The sequence below is a fragment of the Podarcis gaigeae genome (genome assembly GCF_964106915.1).
Source record: "Podarcis gaigeae genome assembly, chromosome: 6".
In the NCBI taxonomy this organism is placed as follows: Eukaryota; Metazoa; Chordata; class Lepidosauria; order Squamata; family Lacertidae; genus Podarcis; species Podarcis gaigeae.
The window spans coordinates 15,767,409-15,778,246 of record NC_139682.1 but is presented as its reverse complement, the minus strand read 5'-3'; the positions used below and the strand labels follow the sequence as shown (position 1 = coordinate 15,778,246).

Here is a 10,838-nt window from a genome sequence, read left to right as displayed (position 1 = left end):
TTACCCGGACCTAGACCTGAACTTCCAGTGTTCCTGTTCCTCGCCCGGCTTCCTGCTTCTGACCTTCCAGCGTTCCTGTTCCCGCCCGGCTCCCTGTTTCGGACCTTCCAGTGTTCCTGTTTCCTGCCCGGCTTCCTGCTTCTGATCTTCGAGTGTTCCTGACCCCGCCCGGCTCCCTGTTTCGGACCTCGCCTCTCATCTTGCGAACTTCTACCAGGCTAGTGCCTCAGGACTGAACTTTGGCTATGGTAACAGTACCTTCCCCCCCCCCCCCCCCCGGGACCAGCACACTCAGATGCTTTAGCCACAGTGCCTGATGCCCAGGTCCCTGAGAAGGAAGAGGAAAGATCAAATGTTGTACCTGAGAGAGAAACAGGAAGATGAGCAGGGAAAACATACGAGGAGGAGCTGTTTTGTCCATGGTGCTGTGTCCCATTAACAGGGAGCAGTGAAAGGACCCACACGGCAACCCCTCACAACAAATGCCCATAATGAAAGCGGTTCAAGCAGTACTGCACTCACAAACAGAATTCTTCTTGTGCTTGCCGGGCTAGAATGACAAATCCACGTTTGATCTTCCACTGTGTGAGTCATCAGTATTCTTCTCTAGCTGGGGAGCAAAAGGCCATTACATCGCAGACTGAAAATACACGAAAGCCTGTCAGCTAATGTCATGAAGACAGAGGGAAGGATAGAAACCTGTGGGTGGATCTGTCACTTTCAGTTTGCTCATTTTTTTTCATTTTTCCAATCTTCAATTCAGTTCCCCACATTGCACCTTTAATGTCATCAGCCCTGTCCTGTGGAACACCCTGCCAATAGAGATTCAGCGGATGCATCCCATGCCAACTTTTAAATGCCTGCTGAAAACTTTCCAATTCTGCCAGCCCTGTGCAGGTCTTTAAGAGTACACAGTGCTCTATCGGTGTTTAATAGAATTGTATAGTTGGAAGGGACCCCAAGAGTCATCTAGTCCAGCCCCCTGCAATGCAGGAATCAAGGCTAAAACATTTTAAATTTCTTTTTTGCTTTTAACTTGTTTTTAACTTTTTATGATGTTATCGTTTGCTTTTATGTTATTTACATTTTTTGTAAGCCGCTGCGATATGCTTTTTATGATGCAGTGGTCTAGAAAAGCTTCTATAAATAAAATAAATAAATGCAAATCGTTTCTGCAGCCATTTGCTCACTTAAAAAAAAATCCTCATGAAAATACATCAGCATTTTGATATGACTATCTCCTAATAAACACATTATTTTGAATGCAATTTAACCTAATAGACACATTATTTGGACAAAGCAATCTTCCATTATGTAATGTAATTTTGCATTCTGTTTTTGCGGATAGCTGAATTATTATACATATGGACAGCAAAATTTGGGAAAGTGTGAATTTCAAAGGATGATAATAATGATAATAATAATAATTTCAAAGGATGGCTGTTTTGGTTCATGTATTCTTTCAGGAAGTGTGAATTTGGTTGGTTTGCCTTTAAATGCAAACTTTGTTGAATTTCTCCCCCACCCCACCTGCATATAAATAATCCACTTCCCACCCTGTATTCCACAAGACATCCTGCACAAAACCTCTCAGTATACCAATTAGTTGGTTGTCAAGTGTTTGTTCCTCATACACTGAGAGGGCTCTGAAGAGCGAAAATTGCCATTAACTATCTACTTCTGAATGCAGACTGATGAGGGTGTTTATAGGATGAAGCTAATTAGTAATGGTTAGTGCTAACACATACACACAGAAACACAAAACACAGAGGAAAAAAGGAGAGCAAAAGAAATATAAAGCAGCAGCTAGGAACACTAAATTTTATCTTCCTACCATTCCATTAATGCACATTTATCCTCTGTATGCTTTTACTAATAAGCTCCTTTGTACGAGCTCTGGTAAAAAACAAACCAAACAACCAGTTGCAACCTTGATTTATTTAATTCTCTAATTTCTAGCACTGCAAGATAATTAACAGACAGCACGCGGCTGCACATGGATTGCTTTATGATTAAATTCCTTTAATTGTCTACTGACCTTCAGCTAATTTGCTAGTTCTGAGATTTTACAGCTTCAGAGAACCCTTCTGCACTGAGGTGTTTTCACTGGAACGTACACATACAACTCTGGACCTTGAAGAGGACTGTTTGTGTTAAGTTGTGGGTGAACATATCAGACTACACAGCGATTCTTCAAACAGCTCTTGTTTATTCACAGGCCGAGAACAGAACTGGGCTGAAGGGTTCAGCCAATGTGCTTATATAGAGCTCAACTACAAAGTAACAGTAACAACTTTCTGTAACTATCCAATCACCGAACGTCACTTTCAATTCCTTATTTGCATATGTGGACCTGAGTGAAAACTATCTACAGTATCCCCCTACTGGCCCAGGGTGAGAACTTCAGTACATAGTTTGTACTTTGACAAACCTGTGTTCACCCTCCTTCTTGTTTCTCAGAGGTCCTGTTTGGACTACGCAGGCATTATCGTTCATTATCTAGATGAGCACATAATAAGGTCGCACTTCTCCATGACTTGATCATGAAAAGGGTGCCAATCTGGCATTTTATTACCGAGACCTGGGTGGGTGAGCTAGGAGTTGATCTAACCCAGCTGTGTCCACCTGGATACTCAGTGCAGACTCAACACAGGCTGCAGTGCCAGAGGAGGAGTTGCAGTGGTCCACAGAACTTCTGTTTCCATCAGCAGGAAACCCCTCTGTCTTCTCAAGTTGGGCCAAGGAGACAGTAACCTAGGACTACTGGTGATGTACTATCCACCCAGCTGCCCAGCAGCTTCTCTCACCAAGCTGGCAGAGGCCACCTCAGATTTTCTGTTGGAGCAACCCAGAATAGTTCTGGCTGATTTCAATATCCATGCTGAAGCTGCCTCTAGTGATCCAACTTGGGGCTTCATAGCCACCCTGACTACCAATACTAGAAATGGAATCGTATCCTCCACTGCATCTGAGGGAAACTGGCTAATTTAGGAGACTGTGTGGCATATACAGCTCTGTCTTCCAACACAGGGAAATGCCCGGGGGTCTCAGGAGGAACTACCAGAAGGCAGCCACCATTGCCCTCAGCATCTACCACCTGATACAGTTGTCCCATTCTGCCCAGTGATAGGACTGATCTGGTTGTAGCATACAACAGATTCTGGGAGTGATTGGGAGTGGCCGCTGAGACCATAAAACACCGATCGTGAAAGACCTTCATTGGCTCCCAGTACGTTTCTGAGCACAATTCCAAGTGTTGGTGATGACATTTAAAGCCCTCAACAGCCTCAGCTCAGTATACCTGAAGGAGTGTCTCCACTTCCATTATTCTGCCCGGACACTGAAGTCCAGCTCCGAGGGCTTTCTGGTAGTTCCCTCACTAAAAGAAGTGAGGTTACAGGGAACCAAGCAGAGGGCCTTTTCAGTGGTGACGCCCACCCTGTGGAATGCCCTCCCATCTGATGTCAAGGAAATATCTGACTTTTAGAAGACATCTGAAAGCAGCCCTCCTTAGGGAAGTTTTTAATGTTTGGTGTTTTGTCATGTTTTTAATATTCTGTTGGGAGCCTCCCAGAATGGCTGGTGAAACCCAGCCAGATGGGCAGGGTATTAATATTAATAATAAGTTGTTGTTGTTGTTGTTGTTGTTGTTGTTGTTGTTACCAAATACTTTCTGCCCCCACAAGTATGTGATAAGCATAGGAACAAAGGAATCTACCTTATGCTGAGTATACTGAGTCAGATCCAGTGGTACATCTATCCCTATATTATCTACATGGATTGAAAGAGAGGAGACTTCCTAGCCCTACCTGGAGATGCCAGTTTTTAATATTTGATGCTTTATTGCATTTTTAATATTCTGTTAGGAGCCACCCAGATGGGTGGGGTATTATTATTAATAATAATAATAATAATAATAATAATTAATAATAATAATATTTCCTTGAGCAATTTGGGTTGGATGGCATTGCTCATTCCACACACACTTTATTAAGGATATTTCACAGATTCCTTGGGACCTCTATCCTGATCTCCCCTATACCTTTTGTACTCAGAACCAAAATTTCTCATGTCAGGGCCAGGTTTTTAAAAAAAATAAAAGGAGTGGGCAAGGCCATGAAAGAATGCAGCACAATATCCAGGAGGGTTTCCAGGTCCTTATCAAAAGCTATGGCATTCAATCATAAAAAGTGTCACATAAATAACAGAAATGAACTTTTAAAACAGCAGGTGGGTCCGGCTGGATTCAACCGACACTGTCAGCTGTCCTACTTTTGCCATTGACAACCTGGAATATGGCATCAAATACTAAGCACAGTACTGTCACTTTTACAACAGGGAAATGGCTTGACATTTTAAAGTATATGAAGAAAAGAAAATAAGTGTTGCCACTTATTTCTGAAGAAATGTTTTGTTTTTTTGTTTTTACCCCACAACAAACATACAGTGGTACCTTGGTTCTCGAACTTTATCCGTTATGGGAATCCGTTCAACTCCTGAAAATGTTCAAAAACCAAGGCACGGCTTCCAATTGGCTGCAGCAGCTTCCTGCAGTCAAGTGAAAGCTGTGTCAGACATTTGGCTTCCGAAAAATGTTTGCAAACTGGAAGACTTACCTCCAGGTTTGCGGCATTCGGTAGCCGATTTGTTCAATAACTAAGCCGTTCGGGAACCAAGGTACTGTAGCACCCTGCTTGTGGTTAACGCTTAGCTGGAATGAAATACTCAACGCAGCAATAGAGAAATTAAAATAATAATTTATTTGTCAGACAAATAAATGATAGACACAGTGGTATATGGTTACCAAAGCTCTGCCCCCTCCAGCCCTGATGGCCAGCACTTATATTTCCTCAACCCAGCCCCCTTGCTCCTCCTTTGGCTGCCTCTGTCCAATCAGCCTGGTTGAAATTCCTACTGGCTGTTTGCTAGAACCAATCATAAAAGATACACCCATTTCCTATTACCTTTTATGGGAGACAAAGAGCTATATTTCCTTCTATCCATAAATGGCAGACAAGTGGCCATATATCTTACATTTGCCTCGACAAGGCACCTTAATTACCAGATCACCTTTTGCCCCTGTTGCCCCTGCATTCCAAAACAAATGGCTTGTGGTATTAAATTCTATCTAAACAGAGATCTTGGGTTCACATTCTCACACACCATCAATGAAATAAGAATCTAACATAAGAATCTAACATTTCTTACTTTCTAAATCCTTTGCCTAATTACATTAAGCCAACAAATTTCATACATAACATAGATAGCTTTTTAGAAGAAAAGGCCTTTGCAATGTAAAAAGGAACTCAGTAAAAAAAACAGCTTTAAAAAAAAGCCTCTTCAAATTACACCCCCCTTTCCCAGCCAGCTGCTTTTCCCATTAGCTCTCCCCAAAATGTATTGCCTTAAACCTTAGGAAAATATGGCTAGGGTCTGATGGGAGGCACATGGTATTATTTTCTGTTAAACAGTAAATCTTACTATTTACCAACTCTTAATTAGTGTTTTTGCAGCTTGATTGTATTCTGTAATATGTAGGGTCAGTGTAACATTTGCTCCCAGCCTGTATTTCCCTTTTACAACTTTGAGAAACTTGACTCCTGCTACTGCTATAAATCAGGGGGGGCCTTGTCCAGGAGAGCAGGAAGATAAACAACTGCCAGAGTACTTAGCCAGCTGGTTTCTTGCCTGGCATGAAACATTTGCAAATATATCTTTAAGCTCATTTTACAATACAGGCCTTGATCAGATGCCTCAGTACCACTGTATTGAGTCCTCACTGAGCGCTTTTAATTTTAAAAAATTATGTTTTTATTGTTTTAAAATAAATACATTTGTAGAAAAATAAACAAACAAACACAATAATAGTATAACAAACATAATTTATACACCCAACACTGCAAATAATTATAGATCTTGTAAAGAGAAAAATTAAAAATGACTTCCAATTAGTCTCACTGTACTTTATCTATTGGTTACCTTATACCGCAGAGTTACATATTTCTTACATAGTCTCTCTTTACATCCCTGAGAACTGGTCCATTACTTTTTACACTATACAAGGGTCAGTCTAGTTCTGCCAGGAGCTTTCCTTTTATATTGTGGTTTTTAAAGTATTCTTTAAAAATTCTCCATTCCATATAGACTATTTGTTTTGTTTGGTCTCTGATCCTTTCTGTCGCCTTTGCTAGCTGCAGGTATTCTGCCATTAGGATTTGCCAATCTGCCATGTTAGGTATTGTTGTATTTTTTTAATTTCTTGCTACTAAAATTCTGCCCGCTATTATCCCATACATGAACAATGTTCATTTCGATTTCCCTATTTCTTCTGGCAGTATGCTTAATAGAAATATTTCTCACTGAGCTCTTTTGATTGGGGGCAGGTTTCCCCCTAAATATGTTTTTGTGCTTCTGCAGATCTTGGGGTTCTCACAGACCTGCTGTTCTCTCTTACACTTAAAGCTAAAGGGACCCCTGACCATTAGGCCAACTCTGGGGTTGCGGCGCTCATCTCGCTTTATTGGCTGAGGGAGCCGGTATACAGCTTCCGGGTCATGTGGCCAGCATGACTAAGCCACTTCTGGCGAACCAGAGCAGTGCACGGAAATGCTGTTTACCTTCCCGCCGGAGTGGTACCTATTTATCTGCTTGCACTTTGATGTGCTTTCGAACTGCTAGGTTGGCAGGAGCAGGACCGAGCAACGGAAACTCACCCCGTTGTGGGGATTCGAACCGCCGACCTTCTGATCGGCAAGTCCTAGGCTCTGTGTTTTAACCCACAGCGCCATTTTGCCAACAGCCTTACCCGCACCTGGAGAGTTTGAGCTTGCTATTTACTATATATGGAAATTTGCGCTGGGATGTTAAAAGACTCTGAGAAGACTATGAGATGTTTTGGCAAGTAGAAGAGAAGCTTTGGCAAAGGTTGCCAGATGTTTGTGAGGAGATTTCACTCCTCCCATATCCAAGAATCTGCTGATGAGTCTGGTGATTTTCCAGAGAGGAGGGGTGGTGTTCTGCTCTCTACTTATTCCGCTCCAGCCTAACATCAGTCAGTCAGTGTGTCGGAGAGAGATAGACTGAGTGTTAGAGATAGTGTGTATAGATAAGGTTGCTGCTAAGAGCAGCTGCAGACCTCATTTAGCTCTGTATATAGTTTGTACGATAGTTGTAGATAGAATAAAAGTAGTTATTCTACAGAGCTGTTCTCCGAGTCGTTTATGCTCTGCTATACTCTGCTATACTCTGCTGTGCAACGACTGTCTTCTTGTGGAAGTGAATCCGGTGCTCACAACTCTAAGCTGTGAGTCCACAGCACTTTGACCTGTTCCTGTGAAGAAGGTGGTCTCTGGAAATGCTACCCAGCTCGCCTAGCCCAGTCGGGGTTGAAGTGGATGAGTCCAGTTAGTGGCACTGGTTTAAGGGCGATGCTGACAGTTTGCTCCCCCATCACCCCCAGAAAAGCCTCTTTAAAAGTGGTGCATGTGCCAAAAACTCAACTGGCAGGGCATAACTGTACTTTGAGTTTGAAACCTGCCACATCACTGTTAAAGACACATATCCTGGCAGAAGGCGGGGGGGGACGGACATTCAGCTAAGTACCCTATTTCCCATATGCTTTCAGGAGGAACTTTAAATTTCAACAATACAGGTTTCTGAATGCATATTGTGCAAAGGTAGAACACACTGTAACATCATTGTGCAATTTACCGGTAAGTGACATACGGATAAGCAATTACTTAATGTAGTCAAATCTCCTATCTCTGCTCATTTAGAAGAATGCATCATCTTGGTTCCATGCACAAGAAACAACCCACAAAACATCTTTGGAATAGTTAGAGGGCAAAAATCTTCAAAGTTAACTTGGTAAGCAGCCAGTTTTACTGGGCAAGGTAAAAAAGCACTGGCACTGACTAAGATTATAGAAAGCAACATGGACTGTATTTTAGTCTAGTGGTTCCCAGCCCCACCCCACCCTACCCCCCTAACTCTTAATGATTTCTGAGGCTCCTGGCATTGTACATTTATTTTTCTGCCTGTGGTAGCAATCTTAATGCACTGTGCTAGATCTACGTAATTGTATTTTTTTTTAATTACTTCTTTTGCACTGTATTTTACTGTATTAAAATTTGAATTCCATAGAACCCCTCCCATGATCATCTGGTTGGCCATTGTGGCAACAGGATGTGAAGGGACCACGAGGGTCATCTAGTCCAACCCCCTGCAATGCAGGAAACTTTTGCCCAACCCACAACCCTGAGATTGAGAGTCTCATGCTGTACTGGCTGAGCTGCTATAAAACAGCAGGATCTCGTAGTATCGCATCCCCACCATATATTCAAGGGTGTAGCCAGGGGGGCAAGGGGGAAACTGCCCCCCAACTCAATAAAAAATAATAAAAATACTTAACTGAGGTTCTGCCCCCCCCAAAAAAAAAAACAAAAAATCCTGGCTATGCGCATGGTTCACAATTTAGCGGAAACACCTGCAACATCGGGGCCCAGTACGGGCCACATGTTCTCCTGCAATGATTTTGCAAAGTTTTTTGCGGATAAAATCGCTCAGATTCGGGAAGAAGTAGACTCCACCGTGGGAGCGGGGCCGGGGCGGGAGAGTGCTAGGGTCCTGTCTAGTCACGTTTTGTGGGATCAATTCCAATCTGTTACCTCCAAGGATGTGGACAGGCTGCTTGGACGAGTGAAGCCAACCACCTGTCTCCTGGATCCTTGCCCATCCTGGCTTATAAAGGCTAGCCGGGAAGGACTGGGCGATGGGCTTTGTGGGGTGGTGAATGCTTCCCTCCGTGAGGGAGCCTTCCCAGACCCGCTGAAAGAGGCGGTTATTAAACCGCTTCTTAAAAAAAATCTTTAGATGCGGCCACGATGGCCAATTATCGCCCAGTCTCAAACCTTCCATTCTTGGGCAAGGTGATTGAGTGAGTGGTTGCTGAACAACTCCAGGCACGCCTGGAAGAAGCGGACCATTTGGATCCCTTCCAGTCGGGATTCAGGCCTCATCATGGGACTGAAACTGCCTTGGTCGCACTGGTTGATGATCTCCGGCGGGCTAGGGACAAAGGTGAGAGCTGTTTCCTAGTTCTGCTGGATCTCTCAGCGGCGTTTGATACCATCAACCATAACATCCTTCTGGACAGTCTTGAGGGGCTGGGAGCTGGGGGCACTGTCATAACAGTGGTTCCGCTCCTTCCTCCTAGGCCGTGTTCAGAAAGTGGGGGGGGGATGAGTGTTCAGACCCCTGGACTCTCACTTGTGGGGTGCCTCAGGGTTCTGTCCTCTCCCCCATGCTTTTCAACATTTACATGCAGGCACTGGGAGAGATCATCAGGAGGTTTGGGCTGGGTGTTCATCAGTATGCAGATGATACCCAGCTCTACCTCTCTTTTAAATCAGAACCAGTGAAGGCGGTGAAGGTCCTGTGTGAGTGTCTGGAAGCGGTTGGAGGATGGATGGCGGCTAACAGATTGAGGTTGAATCCTGACAAGACAGAAGTACTGTTTTTGGGGGACAGGAGGCGGGCAGGTGTGGAGGATTCCCTGGTCCTGAATGGGGTAACTGTGCCCCTGAAGGACCAGGTGCGCAGCCTGGGAGTCATTTTGGACTCACAGCTGTCCATGGAGGCGCGGGTCAATTCTGTATCCAGGGCAGCTGTGTACCAGCTCCATCTGGTACGTAGGCTGTCTCGCCAGAGTGGTACATGCTCTGGTTATCTCCTGCTTGGACTACTGCAATGCGTTCTACGTGGGGCTACCTTTGAAGGTGACCCGGAAACTACAACTAATCCAGAATGCGGCAGCTAGACTAGTGACTGGGAGTGGCCGCCGAGACCATATAACACCGGTCTTGAAAGACCTACATTGGCTCCCAGTACGTTTCCGAGCACAATTCAAAGTGTTGGTGCTGACCTTTAAAGCCCTAAATGGCCTCAGTCCAGTATATCTGAAGGAGCGTCTCCTCCCCCATCGTTCTGCCCGGACACTGAGGTCCAGCTCCGAGGGCCTTCTGGCGGTTCCCTCACTGCGAGAGGCCAAGTTACAGGGAACCAGGCAGAGGGCCTTCTCGGTAGTGGCCCCCGCCCTGTGGAACGCCCTCCCATCAGATGTCAAAGCGATAAACATCTACCTGACATTCAGAAGACATCTGAAGGCAGCCCTGTTCAGGGAAGTTTTTAATATGTGACATTTTAGTGTATCTTTCATCTTTGTTGGAAGCCGCCCAGAGTGGCTGGGGAAACCCAACCAGATGGGCGGGGTACAAATAATAAATTATTAGTATTATTATTATTATTATTATTATTATTATTATTATACCATTGTAACGGGACATGGGTGGCGCTGTGGGTTAAACCACAGCGCCTAGGACTTGCCAATCAGAAGGTCGGCGGTTAAAATCCCTGCGATGGGGTGAGCTCCCGTTGCTCGGTGCCTGCTCCTGCCAACCTAGCAGTTCAAAAGCACGTCAAAGTGCAAAAAAGATAAATAGGTACCGCTCTGATGGGAAGGTAAACAGCATTTCTGTGTGCTGCTCTGGTTCGCCAGAAGCGGCTTAGTCATGCTGGCCACATGACCCGGAAGCTGTATGCCCGCTCCCTCGGCCAATAAAGCGAGATGAGTGCCGCAACCCCAGAGTCGGCCACAACTGGACCTGATGGTCAGGGGTCCCTTTACCTTTTTATACCATTGTAACAGGCATGGCTTCCTCCAAAGAGTCCTAGGAACTGTAATTTGCTCAGGGTGCTGGGAACTGTAGCACTGTGAGGGGCCTGCTAACAACTCTCAGCACCCTGAAGAAACTACAGTTCCCATGATTCTTTGGGAGAAG

The 10,838-nt window shown here is 44.5% G+C and overlaps 1 long non-coding RNA gene across 1 annotated transcript; it reads right to left on the bottom strand.

The window, feature by feature from the left end:
- Positions 1–289: 289 nt before the first annotated feature.
- Positions 290–2,349, bottom strand: LOC310847274. Its single transcript, XR_014565751.1, has 3 exons — positions 2,039–2,349; positions 523–640; positions 290–328 (listed from the first exon to the last, which is right to left on the bottom strand). It is a non-coding gene; the product is annotated as an uncharacterized lncRNA (long non-coding RNA).
- Between the last annotated feature and the right edge of the window lie 8,489 nt (positions 2,350–10,838).